The sequence below is a fragment of the Canis aureus genome, chromosome 4, assembly GCF_053574225.1.
Source record: "Canis aureus isolate CA01 chromosome 4, VMU_Caureus_v.1.0, whole genome shotgun sequence".
NCBI classification, from domain to species: domain Eukaryota; kingdom Metazoa; phylum Chordata; class Mammalia; order Carnivora; family Canidae; genus Canis; species Canis aureus.
In genome coordinates, this window is record NC_135614.1 from 86,443,224 (window position 1) to 86,457,610 (window position 14,387).

Genomic DNA, 14,387 nt, shown 5'->3' on the forward strand with positions numbered 1-14,387 from the left:
TCTGGACATTACCAAAGCTTCCAGGGATGAAAGTCACTGCTGGGTTAGTGCCACCGAGACACACACACACACACACACACAGGTGGATATGTGTAGATAGTAATATAAAGTTCACAGTGTAATAAATATAAATGTCATGGCGGCCATGGCATATGTATCATGACCTTTAAAAAATTGTCAGTGTAAAAAAAAAAATTGTCAGTGTATTATTAAGAAATGCATGAACTAGGGGGGATCCCTGGGTGGATCAGCAGTTTAGTTCCTGCCTTCAGCCCAGGGCCTGATCCTGGAGACCCGGGATCAAGTCCCACATCAGGCTTCCTGTGTGGAGCCTGCTTCTCCCTCTGCCTGTGTCTCTGTATCTCTCATGAATAAATAAATAAAATCTTAAGAAAAAGAAATCCATGAATTAACTTAAACATTTTAAAGTTACATTTAAATAATATCACATATTCTCTAAAAATGTAATTACCTTAATCAAATTTGATTTTTTAAAAAAAGGAGATTCTAAATTTCTACAATTAAATAAAATATATGCCAAATCAAAATCCTCTTTTCTGCATCCAATGTCTTGTAGGACTGGATCAAAATAGTTAAATTTCCATGATGATTATTAGAAAAGTTCCATATGTGTATGGAACTATATGTCATGATTAATTTCACACGACATCATGTCATCACAATGCCACCTCTATAAAGTTCAAATGTCATGTTTTGGTACACGAAGTTTTCTATTTCAAGGAAGTTGTGATAAAAATGTTCATAAAATTATCATTTTGACAATATTAGATGACAATTGGGACCTTTCCTTGCTGCACACTTAATTGTTAATTCAGAGCTGATAATGACATTAAAGATATCGTATATTCTTTTCTGAAAAGCTTGGCCCTTCCTTATCCTTTCTACATGATTTATTCTCTCTTTAACCTCAAAATCATTTATTTAATTTGAAACTATAGCACTTCGTATCAAAAGAGATGTGAATGTTCTCTTTTAAAGAAAGAAAAAATATATAGAATAGTGGCAGTAATAGTGATGATGAGAGGAGAATTTCATGCACTGTATAGAAACTGACCCTCATTAGGGAATCAGATATCTTACAGTTCCTTCGTTGGTGCTGCCATAACTAATCCCCTGAATAAGAAGAGGTCACTTAACTGCTTTGAGCAGAGAGTAGAACTCTGAGGAATGAACAGTCAGGCTGATATCTAAAAATGAATAGGATCTAATCATAATCAGTCCAAATTGGTGGTGTGCTCACGACTACTGGGAATGGAGGCGTGTCCATTGTGAAGGAATGACGCAGGTAGAGATTCTGGCAAGAAAAGGACTCTTTGGATTTGAGGTTCAAAGAAAGACCCGGGTGCCTATAATTCATATTTAGAGAGATAGGAAGACAATTGTTGACTTTTCAGAAGAAAATTACATGGCATCATTTTATTTATTATCAGGCAACCACTTTGTTCTATGAACACCTAAAATACAGGGAAGAAGTTTAGGAAAATCCAAAGCAGTTGAATTTCGGTAAAGGAGTTAATATAGAAACAGAGAGTAATAGAGTATAGTTTGGGGACTTTTCCCGTAATGATTCCAGAGATGATGTATTCATGGACTGTATCATGGGCTGTGGACTCAGGAGAAGACTGAGACATGGATATGAGTAACAGTGGTGGAAATCACATTGAAGAGGTAGCCTTGATTCTTCTCCTATATCATCGTTCAACCTTGGCAAACCCAAACTTCCAAATGGAGTTGTAGTGTGCACATTCCTAAGGCAGGTAAAGGGAATGATTGCAGGGATCCTAGTCACTTCAAAAGTTAGTGCTTCCACATGAGTTCAGTGGTTTTAAAAAATGATAGTACGTCATACACTGTGCTAGATGTGGAGGTTACACCTAATGAAATACAGTCCCAGTAACTAATGAAATTAATGAAGAGGAAGCAAATTCAAGAACAGGTGATTGCATCCTCTTGCTTAACGGCATAGTAACAGTGCTAAGCCCAGGGGATGGTGGTACCAGAAGAGATGTGACATATTTGACATTGATTCTCAGGAGAGAAAGGGTTTGAACTAATATTTTGCTATTAATAGAAATTGAGCATCCTGGTTCAGAGCTACAGTGGAGTTTTGGGAACAACTTATCAAAAGTAGGGAAGTAACATTCGGAAATGGATAAGAACTATAGTGGGGGCACTGACTGCAGTTTGAGTAACAGGGAGTGAGGCTAAAGCTAGAGAGGATGATGGGTCACAAAGCCCTGACCTGGCAGGAGTTGCAAAGGAGGCTTTCCAGAAGTGTATGGGAACGAATGAATTGAAGGATTTTTTCAAGTGGGAAGTGATATGAGATATTTAGAACAGGTTAGGAGGCAGAGAAGATACTTTACCAATGGACGAATCTAAACTTTAATTTGGTAACCACAGAATTTCAGAAGAAGAAATAAACCAAACATTTATTTTTATTTTTATTTTTTTAAAGATTTTATTTATTTATTCATGAAAGACCCAGAGGAGAGAGAGAAGCAGACACACAAGCAGAGGGAGAGCAAACATTTTTTTTAATTTATGTATTCATTTATTTATTCATTTATTTATTTATTTTAGGACGTAGAATTGACAGACATTGTCTTGGCTAAGAGTGAGAAACAGGATGTAAAACCTTTTGAAGATAGTTGGCAAGCGTCTTGCATCCAGGGGCTACCGAGTGAAGGAGGAGGGATCATGTCTGATAGTGAGGGTGCTGGTGTGAGGTTTGAACTGGCCGTGTCCAGGGTGCTTTGTGGGCACACTGGTGGGCAGGTGCAGAGACATGCCTTCGGGGGATGTGAGCCGCGTGTAGAAATGGGATTAGGTGGTGATTAAAGCCATGCATGGAAATTTAGGAATAATTATCTGGACTGTGGGCATGGAATTCCCGAGAACATGAAATTTTAAAAGGAAAGAAAAAACTGGGTCTCTTTAAAGAGTTTGGCAATGATATTCTACCGAGAAAGGAGAAACAGCAGAGCGGAAGTGGAATCCTAGTAGGTAAGGAAGGAGAAAGTCTCAAGGAGGAGGAAGTGGCCAATGAGCTCTGATGCTTGAGTGAGGATAAAATACCCCTGTGTTGTGTACTTAGAGGTACGTTCAAGGGTAGGTGTCCTGTGAAATGTTCTTACCACCACCACTGCCACCACCACCACTACGAACGAGGCTGGGAGCAAACTTTTCCAGGTGACACATCTATGGCATAGATTGCAGTGCTGGGCTCACAGCTGTATACACAGCCCCAGACTCATCAGGTTGTGGGCTTTAAATATGGACATTGTTTTGTATGTCAGCTACACCTCAAGGGAGTGATTAAAATAACAACAACAAGAGGTAACCATAGGGGTGCCTGGGTGGCTCAGTCGGTTAAGCATCTGACTCTTGATTTCCACCGGGTTCAGATCATGATCTTAGGGTTATGACCTCAGGGTCTCGGATGAGCCCCAAATCGAGCCCTGTGCTCAGCGTTTGAGTGTGCTCCAGGATTGTCTCCCCCTCTACCCTACCCCTGCTTGCTCTCTCTCAAATGCATAAATAAATCTTAAAAAAAAAAAGATAACCAGGGATCCCTGGGTGGCACAGCGGTTTAGCGCCTGCCTTTGGCCCAGGGCGTGATACTGGAGACCCAGGATCGAATCCCACGTCAGGCTCCCGGTGCATGGAGCCTGCTTCTCCCTCTGCCTGTGTCTCTGCCCCTCTCTCTCTCTCTCTCTGTGACTATCATAAATAAAAAAAAATAACCATAAAATATGTTTTAAATTGAGAAAAAAAAATGATTGTTTTTTTTTTTTCCTTCTTTTTTAACCTATATGGTTATTTTTTCCTGAACAGCTTTAGTTGTGTCTAGGGGGCTGACACACAAGGAAGAGCGTTGAGTAGTCATAGAAGAAAAAGGTTATAATTTAGTGTGAATCTATGGATTATTTACTGACTTTATTTGTAGCACCTATTCCTGTCCTTCCGCCCTTTTATCCGTGGCCTCTAGCCATCAATTGTCTACAGCTGTACAAATTTACCTATTTTATGTATATATATAGGCCTGCCACTAATCCTGAACTCTTCTCACCTGCTTTCCTGATTGATACCATGTCTTTTGGTTAGGAATTTCCTGCTGGTTGTTGAAGGAAACCCTGTGAAATTAGTTTAACAATGGGAAATACTTTACCAGTTTGCATATCTGAACAGGCTTCAGGCAAGAGCAGAATCAGAAATACAAAAGATGTGATTCTGATTCTAACCAATTCCCCGGAGCTGCAAACTCATAAAGTATGTGAAGCCCAAGACCCAAGATTTGCAGGCAACCGTTCAGTTCCTTTGCTCTGTTATAAAAAGGATGTCTTTGCTTGCAGCTAGATATAGAGGGATTCTAAGTGCCCAAATATTTCTCGATTCCACATGTTAGGGTCTGTCTTTTAAAACCTTCCATTTCTAGAAACAAGTTTCTCTTTCGGTCAGAGTTCTTTGATTGAAAACAATCTACGCTGGTTAACAGACAAGCAAGCACGACGTAAAATATACAGATATAAAATAAAATGGATTCATTTTATGGAAAAGGTAGACATCATTTCTTTGAGCTTTGTCGGACTGTTATTGTTCAAGCACCACACCAGACTAATGACTGATGACTGTCAGCCTCTGCCAAATAACTTAAGTCTGAATTTCTGATTTAACCATTCAAAGGATTGAATTATGTGTTCAGACAAATGCTGTCCCACAGAACTTTCTGCAGTTGGATAATGTTTTTTTTTTGTTTGTTTGTTTGTTTGTTTATCTGTGCCATCTGCTGTGGAAGCTGCTAGCCATACGTGGCTATCAGACGTTTCAAATGTGTCTGGTGCAGGGATGATCCCTGGATGGCTCCATTGGTCAAGCATCTGACTCTTGATTTTGGCTCAGGTCATGACCTCTGGGTCCTGGGATCCAGCCCCTTGTGGGGCTCTGTGTTTGGCAGCACGTCTGCTTCAGGATTCAGGATTCTCTCTCTCTCTCTCTCTCTGTCTTTGCCCCTCCTCCTGCTTATATGTGCAAGTGTTCTCTTCTCTCTCTCTCTCTCTCTCTCTGTCTTTCAAATACAGAAATAAATCTTTAAGAAAAATAAATGTGGCTAGTGCAATTAAGAGACTGAACGTTTATATTTTACTAATTTACACATAAACAGTCACTTGTAGCTATCGGCTACCATATTGAATAATATGGGTTTAGACTGATCAGAAAGGAAACCCAGCCTCACTTGCAAATAATATCCAGAAGTATGAGTCTGTGAAAGTCACGTAAAACTAGGCATAGAGAATGAAATTAAACCCTCTGGGATCTAATAGCCTGACTCTAATTGTAAAAAAGTTATGAAGACCAGGAAAGTCAAACCTGATTATCTTTCCCTTGGTTTCAAGTAGGAAGTGTTGCCAGTGTCCCATTTACTTGTACGTATGGGGGAGTCGGTGGGTGCTCACACTCAGAGGCATGATTTAGTAAATCACCCTCTAGACGCCAACAGAATCTTACTCTGAGTAATTTAAAGATAAAAGGGACTTTCCAGATGGATAGATCACAAGAATTGGCACAAAGGCGGGTGCGTCAGCATTGAAGCAGGAGCCCGAGGAGGCTCAGTGGTTGTAAATGCGAGCCAAGCGGATACCCAGCAACAGCTAAGTCAGAACATCATACTTCTGCCCCAAGATTTGGATTGCTCGTGTCCCTGAGTTCTTGATAACACAATCACCAATAACATCTGACCTGCCCCGTGGTCTTCTTGTCCCTTGGTGAAGTTTCAGAGGTCCGGTAAGAGCTTAGGTGAGCGTAGTGTGAGTCGTGTGCCCGGAATCTGGCTGCCCCAGGAGGAGAGACATGGTCTGGCTTCTGCAGTCTCTATAATTGAAACAAGAATCTGCTTATACCAAAAGTCTCACAATGGGGTGTCGATTCTTCAAAAATAAGAAAGGGGCTCGTGAAACACACACTTGCATACTCACACGCATGCACACATGCCCAGCATCTAATCCAATACAGTTCCCTGCTATACAGGAAAGTTTAATAGATTTGACTTTTGTTTTACTTCACTATTTTTATTTATTTATTTTAATTTATTTTTTATTGGTGTTCGACTTGCCAACATATAGCATAACACCCAGTGCTCATCCCGTCAAGTGCCCCCCTCAGTGCCTGTCCCCATTCACTCCCACCCCCCACCCTCCTCCCCTTCCACCACCCCTAGTTTGTTTCCCAGAGTTAGGAGTCTTCCATGTTCTGTCTCCCTTTCTGATATTTCCCACACATTTCTTCCCCCTTCCCTTATATTCCCTTTCACAATTATTTATATTCCCCAAATGAATGAGAACATACAATGTTTGTCCTTCTCCAATTGACTTCACTCAGCATCATACCCTCCAGTTCCATCCACGTCGAAGCAAATGGTGGGTATTCGTTGTGTCTAATGGCTGAGGAATATTCCATTGTATATATAAACCACATCTTCTTTATCCATCATCTTTCGATGGACACCGAGGCTCCTTCCACAGTTTGGCTATTGTGGACATTGCTGCTAGAAACATCGGGGTGAAGGCTTATTATTTTATGCATGATGTCTCCAAGATAAAGATCATTCATCCTATTAAAAAAAAAGACAAACTCAGAATAGAGATCACTATCCTCCTTTTTTTAGTTTTTTTTTTACTATCCTCCTTTTTTGAACTCAATGCAATGATGTCCATTTTTTTACTTTTTGAAGAGATTTTGTGTATAATACCTATATACACTCTAAAGGTAATGATTCATAAACTTGTTCTGGAACATCTTGTCTGCTTGGTAATTGCTTGTTCAGTTCATTAGCTGCTTTGCATGCATGGGCTCTTTGTGTTGTTATATCAGAATTATGGGTAGTATTGAAAGCATCTATAGTATTCAAGGCAATATAAACTACTTTTAATTAAATTAAGAGGGCTCTAAGCAGAAAGGAAATGCTGTAAGAGAGAGACCTGCATGTACTTTCCTGGGATTTACACTCCTCTCTCACATATAACTTGCATTATGAGTTTCTGCTGTTTTTTTTTTTTTTTTTTTTTTTTTTTTAATTTTCCCCTCCTTCCAGCATTGCCATCATTACTCTGGTTCTTTGAACCCTGTTATTACTGTTCCATTGAATTAAATTGACCATGAGGAGTTTTCAGTTTTATCACTATTTTTATAAACATAGAGATGGAGAGGAGTAAAATAATATCTAATTACACATCAATTATCTGCACAAACAACATTAACTAAATATTTATGTTTCTGGTGGGGAGGAGTGTCCATGTCCAACACAGCTATGGGAAACTAAAGATTCTTTCTGAAGAGCTGTTAATTTGCATCCAAGTAATTTCTATTCTGTGCTTCCCAGCTGCATTTTCCTTAGTGTCTGTAAGAAATGATGAAAATAACAAGGAGATTAGTATAGGCTACATTTAGGTTACGAATTCAAAAGAAAGCTTCCATCCGGTGTGTATCGCTAGGCACAAATAGTGTAGTATAAGGCACATAGCTGTAGCTTTCAACTTTGTTTGGTTATTGAGTGGAAAGCTTCAGAAATCTGGGAACCAAGACTGCGTTAGATTGATTCGGGCAGGAAGTCTGAGCAACAGAACCTGGTTTTCAGTATATTTTAAGGTCACCAAAGGATCCTAAATTCGTGCCATTCACAACCACTGGTATTTAGGTTCAGTTTACAAATGTTCCACAAGGATCCATTGAACAGAATGACAAGAATCTTTAATAGTCTTGGAAATTGTTGCTTTGATTAAATACCTGACATCTGTAAAATAATGATCATCGTAATTAGCATGCACATGCTCAATCTTTTAAATACCGCTAACACTTCTAACTGAAATTATTCTCCCTCTTTAAAAAGCATGTGATTAGACAAGATGGAATATTTTTTCTCCGCATAGATATTTTCACGTCACCGTTATTATTTTGTTATGTTGACTCTCACTTTTATTGATACTATACACATACCTAGTGAGAAATGTCTAGTACAAAAGCAGTCTTAACAGAATTGGTATTTCTCTACAATTCCCTTCTCATAGCCATTCTTTACAGATAAAAACTAATCTGTAATATTTTAGTTCTTTTCTATTAATATGACTGGGCTTTATTTTAATTGCCTGCTGTGTTATACGAAGACCAGCTGGTTTACTAATCTGGTATCTTTTTTCCTTCTCCCCACATTATGTTATCAGTAAATTTTAATTTTTTATTCATCTTTTTACCATAAATAAGCACTGACATCTTTATTTCTTTCCCTGTTAACCATAGATAGGCTATGATTATTCCCCATCTTGGGGGGGGGAGGGATTACGGTGTAGAAAGCCCTACCATTGGCTTTAGAAGACATTGAAAGAGGTGAGAGAATTTGGGCTCCTTTTATCACTAGCTCCCTGGGTTAGTTCTCCAAAATCTCAATTTATGTTTTTGTTAAAAATGTTTACTTTCCATTTTCCAAGAATATTCACTGTTGTTGGGAGAGGCTTATGAGTGGCTGTTGAATATTCTGCATGGAGACATCAAGTACTTTTTTATAATTTTTCCATTAACCTTTATGACTTAGAACATTTCACCCCCACCCTCCATTATACTCAGCCTTTTTGTCTCCTAAGCTTTTCAGGAAATATGCAAGACAGGCATAGCTGGGTCCTTCTACACATATCTATATTTTTTAAGACTTTATTTGCTTGAGAGAGAGAGAGAATGAGAGAGAGAGAGAGAGAGCATCAGAAAGAACACAAGCAGGGCAGAGGGGCAGAGGGAGAGGGAGAAGCAGATCCCCCGCTGAGCAGGTAGCCCTAGAAATGTGCTCCCTGTCCAGGGAGCTGGAATAGTGCTCTTAGATGGTCAAGAAGCAAAGAAACTTAACATCCAGTGACTCAGAGCCCACCTCGGAATTGTGCCCTAGAAGCCTGTCCTGTTTGACTGCCTCATTGCTGAGAACATTGCCTACGGAGACAATAGTCAGGCTGTATCACAGGATGAAATTGTGAATGCAGCCAAAGCAGCCAACATACATCCTTTCATCGAGACCTTACCCCCTAGATATGAATCAAGAGTGGGAGATAAGGGAACTCAGCTCTCAGGAGGTCAAAAACAGAGGATTGCTATTGCTCGAGCCCTCATCAGACAACCTCAAATCCTATTGTTGGATGAAGCTACATCAGCTCTGGATACTGAAAATGAAAAGATTGTCCAAGAAGCCCTGGACAACGCCCGAGAAGGCCGGACCTGCACTGTGATCGCCCACCGCCTGTCCACCATCCAGAACGCAGACTCAATAGTGGTGTTTCAGAATGGCAAAGTCAAGGAGCACGGCACACATCAACATCTGCTAGCACAGAAAGGCATCTATTTTTCCATGGTCAGTGTCCAGACTGGTACACAGAACTTAGGAACTCTTGCTATATCTTAAAAATAAGTACAAGATAAAAACTTTTTTTCTGGAAAAAAAAACAAAAAAAACAAAAACAAACCTGGATTCCAGGACCCCAAGATCACGACCTGGGCCGAACATAGACACTTAACCAACTCACTTACCCAGGCGCCCTTCTACACATTTTAAGAATATAGTTTCCTTTGTCCTTAAATGTCAATCAGCATCATTTGAAATTTATCTTAAGAATCTACAAAATGTCTTTTGTGTTTAGAGAACAACTTAGAAGCTGTCCTTTGCATAGTGTGTGAATCTTTTAAATATCTATATATTTAAATACAAAATAGTTTAATGAGCCTTCAAGGAGCAGAAAACGTTTTGTGTTCAAACTCCCATTTTGAGCAGAAAGGCTTTAGGAAACTTCACTTCGTGAAGCAAAATGTGAATTATGTTATAATGTTTCTGGAAAATTAAAGACTGCAAACTTTACATGGGTCAAGATGGGGGCTATAAAAACATGTGAAAGATACTGTGTGATACTCTATGGTGTTAGCATTTTTATCGGAGCCAACTGCATAATTGCCAGTTTTAACTAACATTGACTTCAATGTTTTCCGTTTTGTTAGATATTAGACAATAAGAAAAAAATCTGGCATAGTAACAAAGCGGTGAAGGTGTTCTCATACATTTTAACATCAGTAAATAGTTGTGTTTACATATGCTATGTAATTATTCTATATTCTATTCTTTTTCATAGTTCTTAAGATGTTTTATTATGCCATATATGCTTTATCATGTATTTAAATAACCAGATTATATAATTCAATCAACATCTATAATTAAAGATTAGAGGAAAAGTATAGCTTTAAGAGACACTAAGATATGTCCATTAGCTTTGGAATGAGTGAAAATTAATATCTTGTTCTTAAGATTTTATTTATTTATTCATGAGAGAAACAGAGGGAGGCAGAGACACAGGCAGAGGGAGAAGCAGGGTCCCTGTGGGGAGCCCGATGTGGGACTCGACCCTGGGTCTCCAGGGTCACGCCCTGGGCTGAAGGCAGCGCTAAACCACTGAGCCACCCAGGGATCCCAGAAATTAATATCGAATATAGTTTATACTCAGGTATGGTAAAAACATTGAGACAAATATGAATTCTAGATATTTCTGAACTTGCTTAAAGATAACGACTTAGGATGAAGAAATAATTATTATAATAATTATTCATGCTAGTAAACAGAGGCTCATTTCGTCCATGTTCCTTCCCCCCTTCCCAGTTAACAACAAAAATACTTACCTGCTATGAGTATTTTTAAGGTTCTGAGACTTCATCTTTGCTTTTGTATTTTCAACGATGTATACCCTTTTAATGAAAAATTTTTTGAGATAATTATAGCCTTACATATATTTGTAAGAAATAATACAGAGAAATAAATCCTGCCCAAAACCTCACAGGAGCAATATTTCACAAAGCCAGAATTTATTACCACTACCAGGGTTTTGACACTGATACAATCCACCAGTTTTATTCAGATTTCCCAAAATGTCCTATGAGCATTTGCGTGCATTTGTTTGTTTAAGTTCTGTAAACACATTGTCACCTGCACAGGTCCATGTGTCCACACTGCAGCATTCACCCCACCAAACAAGCCCCACAGGCTGGGGTCCCTCAGGCTGCTCTTTTGCAACCACAGGGATTTTCCTCCTGCCACCCGCCTGTCCTCTCACCCCCCTACCATCTCTAACACTCGACAAACATGAATCTGTTCTTTTCCATGATTTCGCTGTTTCGAAAATGTGGAAATGGAAGTATACAATATATAACCTTTTTGGGATTGACTGTTGTTCAGGAGGCATAAGTCTTTGGAGATTCATTCAGTTGGTGCAGGTATCAAGAGTCTGTCGCTTCTCGTTGCTGTGTAGGCTCCATGATGGGCTTCCTACCAGGTAGTGGTTCCCCATCTGCTGAAGGACATCTGGGCTGATTCTGGTTTGGAGCCATTACTGATAAACCCGTTATGAACCTTCATTTAGAGGTGTTTGTGTGAACATAAGTTTTCATTCTTTGGGGATAAATTCCAGAATGTGCAATTGATATGTTACCTAGCAGTAGCATGTTTATTTAATTTTTTTTTTTTTTGAGAAACTGCCAAACTGTTTTTTAGAGTGGTTGTGATATTTTACATTTTCACTGTCAATGCACAATGGATCCAATTCTTCACTTCTTTCCCCAACATTTAGGGGAATGTTTTTTTTGTGTGTGTGTATTATTATTTTATTTATTTATTTTTTTAATTTTAGCCATTTGGATCTCATGTGGTTAAAATTTTCCTTTTCCTAATGGCTAGCAACATTTAACAACATTCTATGTGCTTATTTTCAGTCTGCATCTTTGGTAAATTGGCTGTCTAGGTCTTTTACTCATTTTCTGTTTTTTTTTTTTTTTTTTTTTAAGATTTAAGAGTTCTTTAGATATGCTAGACACATTTGTTGGATGCATAGTTTGCAAATGGTCCCAGTTTCTAGGGAGCAATTGCATTATCTTGTGATTCTCTTCACATAGACTTTCATGGAGAAAAACTTTAATTTCAGTAAGATACAACTACTTAAATTATTCTTTAATGCATCATGTTCTTGGTGCCAAGTCTCTCAGGATTAGGTACCAAGATTTTTCCTCTCCACCCAAAAGTTGTTTACTTTTAGGTTTCACATTTGTGTCTACAGTGCAATTTGAGGTAGTTTTTGTATAGAATTTCTTGAAAAGGCTGTCCTTCCTCCTTTGAATTGGTTTTGTACCTTTGTTAACATTCAGTTGAGCATATTTGCGTGGGTCTATTTCTGGGTCATCTATTGTATTCCATTGATCTGTAGTTTAGTTTAACTAACTTAGTGACTTGTCTTCCAATAGAAATTTTAGAATAAGCTTTTTTTAGACCTATAAAATACATTGCGGGAATTCCCATCGGCATTGCATTAAACTGATAGATCAGTTTTAGAAGAATTGACATTTTACTGTTTGAGTCTTCCAGTTCATGATATGAACATGATATCTTTATTTATTCTTTGATTTCTTTCATCAGCATTTTGTACTTTTCAGCACTCATTGCATAAAATATTCTCCACATCTTTTATTACCTTGCTATTTTTAAATGTATGGTTTTCTTTAAAGTAGTTGTAAAAGGGGTTGTGTTTTAATGTTAGTTTCTGCATGTTTATTATTACTATTGACTTGTGTTTGCTCATCTTCAATCTTGGAGACTTATTGAACTCACCTATTAGTTCTAGGAATTTTTTTTAATTTGTTTTGTAGGTTTTCTGCCTTGATAATGATGTTCTCTACCAATAGGAGAATTTTAACTCTATCCTTTAATCTGTATGCATGTGTTTTTTATTTCCTTTGCTTGCCTTCTTGCTGCACTAGCTAGGACTTACAGTACTAGGTTGAATAAGAGTGATGAGAGATGACATTTTGCCATGTTTCTAATCTTATGGGAGAGGAATACAGCTCTTCACTGTGAGGTATGATGACACTTGTTGGTTTATTATAGATGACCTTCATCAAAGTTAGCTAATGCCTCGCAACTTCTGACTTGCTGAGAGTTTTTATCACAAATAGACACTGGAACTTCCCAGGTGTTTTTCTTCATCAATTGATATGACCATGCTTTTCCTCCTCCTCCTCCTCCTCCTCCTCCTCCTCCTCCTCCTCCTCCTCTTCTTCTCCCTCCTCCTTCTCCTCCTTCTCCTTTTCCTTCTTCTTCTCCTTCTTCTCCTCTTCTCCTTCTCCTTCTTTAATTGACTGACATGGTAAATTACATTGGACAAGTTCTATTATTCTGTCCTCAAGTTATTTGATTCTGCTTCCTGTCTTCTCTACTCCACCATTAAGCCAAGCAAGTGTTTTTCCCTAGTATTGTATTTTTGTATTTTCTGATTCTATAATTTTTAGCTGCTTTTTAATAGCTTCTTTGCTGAGATTATCTATTTTTCTTATGTGTTCCAATGTAATTTATAATTGATTATTGAAGCATTTTCATAAAAGCTACTTTAAAATCCTTGTCAGTTACTTCCACCCATCAGTTCACCTTAACATTGGCATCAGTTAATTGTCTATCATTCAAGTTGTGGTTTTCTTGGTTCTTTATGTGGAGCGTTAGTTTCTATTACATTCTAGATACTTTCCCCCCTTATTATTATAGGAGTCTCCCATTTAAATGTCTATTTTAATAGGCCATAACCCAATTCATGTTTAGCAAGTGGGTCTTGGCCTACTTGTATAGCCCATGGTTCAAGTGGTAGTTAATGTTCAGGGCCTCTGTAGTATTCTTCTGGTCTGCTTCATTTATATGGAGTCACCAGGGTCCACATTCATCCTAGATGGTGCTGCCTGTGAGCACCTTTTACTAAGTAACTCTTGGTGGGGGAGTGGTGACCTCCTGCTTCTCTAGTGTCCTTGAAAAGGGATGGAGAATCACAGAAGACCATTAAGACCATAAAGACCATTAAGTCACAGAAGCTTTGTGGTCTAGACCTGAAGTGGTTGGGTCTCTCCAGCCTTGCTACTCACCTGCCTCAGTAGCTGTTAGTGGAAAGGAGGAGTCTTGCATTCTGTGAGTTTCCATTAGCTGATTTGTGGGTTTCCCAAATCAAAAAAAGGTTTCCCTAATCCTTGTCAGGGTTATCTGCTTATCTTATAATATCAGAGGGACTTCTATTTGATCCAGGGGAGAAATCAGCCTCCTCAGGTCCCTTCTGTTATCAGGGTTATGAGTCAGAAAAAAAAAAAAAAAAAAAAAAAAAAACCGTTCTGGGTGGCATTTGAGTTGGAAGATGTAAGACATCCCACTGCTGTCCTGTTCCTTCAGACCCAGGATCACAGAGAGGCTCACTCTTCTTACCACCTTTTAGTAATCACTGATGATTGTCCCTTTGTCCCCCAAAGGGACAAACCTTTCCATGATTTATGAT

At 38.6% G+C, this 14,387-nt stretch overlaps 1 protein-coding gene and 1 pseudogene across 8 annotated transcripts in view; both read left to right on the forward strand.

The window, feature by feature from the left end:
* Positions 1–14,387, forward strand: part of CDH18 (cadherin 18) — a 951,119-nt gene that overhangs the window by 644,699 nt on the left and 292,033 nt on the right. The window lies entirely within an intron of this gene.
* On the forward strand, positions 1,298–9,463 carry LOC144312007 (phosphatidylcholine translocator ABCB4 pseudogene; annotated as a pseudogene).